Genomic DNA, 3,731 nt, shown 5'->3' on the forward strand with positions numbered 1-3,731 from the left:
TGGACGGACATTCCTCTTCCCAGAAACTTGTCCCTTAAATTCTACGAGCCCACATGCTGGGCCACTTCTGTACTCAAGCTCTAAACGAAGGAGCCTCTCACAGCTCATTCCCAAGGCTTCTCTTCTGTCCCTTTTAAAAGGATCTCATCTTGCACGGAGCACTGGGTGTTATAAGCAAACAATGAATCATGGAACACGGGCGCCTGGGTGGCTCAGTTGGTTAAGCGACTGCCTTCAGCTCAGGTCATGATCCCAGGGTCCTGGGATCGAGTCCCGCATCGGGCTCCCTGCTCTGCGGGGAGCCTGCTTCTCCCTCTCCCACTCCCCCTGCTTGTGTTCCCTCTCTCACTGTGTCTCTCTCTGTCAAATAAATAAATAAAATCTTAAAAAAAAAAAAAAAAAAAATCATGGAACACTACATCAAAAACTAATGATGTACTGTATGGTGACTAACATAACATAACAAAAAATAAACTAATTAATTAATTAATTAAAGGATCTCATCTGTTCCCGTGGCTTTAAGTACCTTCTATGCCACCTTTTCAATAGATACAGCTCCAATCTCTCTACTGCGCCCCACGTCAATATCCAATAGGCACCTGCAAAGTATCCTAGCTAAATCGAGATTGTCAGAATTCCTTTCCAAATCTCTTCAGAAGTGTCTACCGTCTCAGGAAACAGCAGCTCCACTCAGCCAGTTACTTGAGGCATAAACCTAACCCCCCCTTTTCTTCACTCCCCCGCCCAATATCTAACCCATCATCAAGTCTTTTTTGCTCAGCCTCCAAAATACAGTCCAGATCTCCTCACCACCCCCACGGCCTCCCCTCTAGACTAAGACATCTTCCTCTCCATAAAGACAAGTACAATACACATTCTCTGGCAATACACATTCTCTGTGCTTCCTTATTGCATCTTGCCCACCTTTAAGTCATTCTTCACACACAAAAAGGAGGAATCCTTGTAACACATTTGTCTGAGCATGTTCCTCCTGTTTTACAGCCTTCCGGTGGCTTCACCATTGTTCCTAGAACAGAACCTAACACATAGTAAGAGCTCAGTCAATAGTTGTGGAATGAATGTATAAATGAATACTCAGCCAAGTTCACATGACCAAAGCACAAGAATGGATGACTTTAAGTTGCCAAAGAGAGCTGCTTTTGTTGTTCAGGTTTGATGATTATTTGATGGATAAATAACACCGACCATTTATTAAATGTATCCAGTACTAAGCTGCAGAGTTGGGTTTATCCTTCTCCCTTATTTATAGGACAACACAGCCAGTGAGAGCCAGAGTTGGGATTGAAGCAGAGAACTGCCAGATTCCGTCTCACATTCTCTCCATCCAGTTCAGTCACTCATTCCACAAGTGTTTATGGAGAACCAATTATACCAGGCACTCCGCAAGGCACTGGGGAATGAGAGACGGGGTTCTTATCTTCAGGCAGGTTATATTCTGAGGACCATCCTCTCCCCAATAGGAAATTAATAAATGAATGAACAAAAGAACTAAGTCAACATTTTTAAATGGCCTACTATGTGTCAAGTGCCATGGAAGGCATCAGATATGACAGTTATACTAGGGAGTCCCTAGCCTAAGAGGCTCTACTAACCAACCGCTTAACAAGCTCCCCTTGACCTACCCGTTTCTGACTAACCATATGATCTGCTCCGCCACATCGTCCATCACACCTTCAAATTATTCCTAATGCCAATATTGTTCAATCGTTACGTTGTTCACATACAGTGTCTAGACATCGAAATAGATGTCATCTCTGCCCAAGTTGGCATTAGGTACCTTGGCTCATAAACAGAGCTTGTCTTAAACCCTAAAGTGGTCGGAGCAACCAGAACGTGCTTATATTTCCAGGTGAGGCTTCAAGGGATGACATTTGATCTGGTCCTTCATGAATGGATTGGATTCAAACACAGGGGTGCAGTAACATTATTCCAGGTGACAGGAAGTGTGAACCATGACCTTTTTTGACAAATGAGGAGGAAAAATGGGGGAAAGGTTATAAGGAGTATATAAGATGTTGGACCAAAAGCACTTTCTGAACTATAAATCTCTGTATCAATCTGATGGATTACTGTCATTGCCTAAACTACACTCTAAAAATCACCCCTCTGCATTAAGGTTTTATTTCTTCAATGACCCACATCCCCCTACCCCCAAATCAATTATATCAGGAAGAAGAGTGTTTAAACTGCTGGTTCCCAACTTCATGTTCCCTGAAGGAGTTACCTGTTTTGTTTTGGTTTTTTTTTTTAATTGAAGAAAAATGCATGTAACATAAAATTGACTGCATGTAACATAAAATTCAGTAGCACTTAGTACATTCACAATGTTCTGCAACTACAACCTTTATCTAGTTCCAAAATATTTGTATCACTTCAAAATAAAACTCCATGCACATTAAGCAGATACTCTCCATTTACCACTCCTCAGTCCTTGATATCCACCAATCTAGTTGCTGTCTCCACAGATTTACCTACACTGGACATTTCATATAAATGGAATCATACAATATGTGACCTTCTGGATCTGGTTTCTTTCCCTTAGCATATTGTTTTCAAGGTTCATCCATGTTGTAGCATCTATCAGTACTTCACTCCTTTTTATGGCTGAATAACATTTCATTGTATGGCTATACCAAATTTGTTTAACCATGCATCATTCATTGATAAACATTTGGGTTGTTCTACCTTTTAACCATTGTTAATGGTGCCATATAAACATTTATGTACAAATATCTGTTTGAACCCCTGTTTTCAACTCTTTGGGGTATATTCCTAAGAGTCGGATTGCTGAGCCATAAGGTAACACTATGTTTAATTTTGGGGGGACCTGAAGGCATCCCTATCCTCTAGTAATGGGAATATGGGGCACAGGATCAGGTTGCTGTGATGAATGAGGGAAAGCCATAAGCCACAGAGCTCTAGAAAGAATGGAAGATGGTACTGCCCTGAGTGGATTCCCAAGGTGTAGAGAAAAGGAGGGAAGTATCCTGAAGGTCCCTCAGGAGAAAGAACCAAAGCAAAGTGTGCATGCAAAGCATATGGGAGAGGTTCAACAAGAACACAGATGTATGGAAGCCTGATGGGTAGGAAACAGGGAGCAAGATACACCCTAGCTTTCCAAAGAACTTTCCTAGAGCTGTGGTGAGCTTTCAAGTTGGGGACTCTAATCCTCTTAGCTCAGAGCTATTTAAGTTCCTCAGACCCAACAGCTTGGCACCAAATTGTTTCATGTATTTGCAACCTCATACTGTTAACTCTCATATAGCCATTAAATTGGTCATGTAGGTTTGTCTCCCAACTCCTTCCTGATTTCTTAAAGAGCTGGGACCCTAACTACTTATTTATTTGTTTGTTTTTAAAGATGGAATGCTTCACAAATTTGTGTGTCATCCTTGTGCAGGGGCCATGCTAATCTTCTATCATTCCAATTTTAGTATATGTGCTGCCGAAACGAGCAGTATTTATTTATTTACTTACTTATTCATTACCTTTCGTACTGTTTAATACAGTGCCTCAGCAAACAGGTCCTGAATAAATGCAAGTTGCTTGCTCGCCTGACTTTTAAAATCCTATAATGAGTATCTGTTTAATACAGAAACTACAAACTACTCTAAACTCAGTTTTCTGCCTCTTACCTGTGCAATTTGCTCTCGATATTCCTGCTAAAAGCTGCAAGATCGCTCCTGGTAAGCCTTTGTCAAGCACCTTCA

General features: G+C 41.3%; 1 non-coding gene across 1 annotated transcript; it reads right to left on the minus strand.

Annotated features, from left to right (window-relative positions):
* Positions 1-3,376: 3,376 nt before the first annotated feature.
* LOC123326650 lies at positions 3,377-3,479 on the minus strand. The gene has a single exon (XR_006541225.1). It is a non-coding gene; the product is annotated as a U6 spliceosomal RNA (small nuclear RNA).
* Positions 3,480-3,731: the final 252 nt, after the last annotated feature.

The sequence above is a fragment of the Neomonachus schauinslandi genome, chromosome 14, assembly GCF_002201575.2.
Source record: "Neomonachus schauinslandi chromosome 14, ASM220157v2, whole genome shotgun sequence".
Lineage (NCBI taxonomy): Eukaryota > Metazoa > Chordata > Mammalia > Carnivora > Phocidae > Neomonachus > Neomonachus schauinslandi.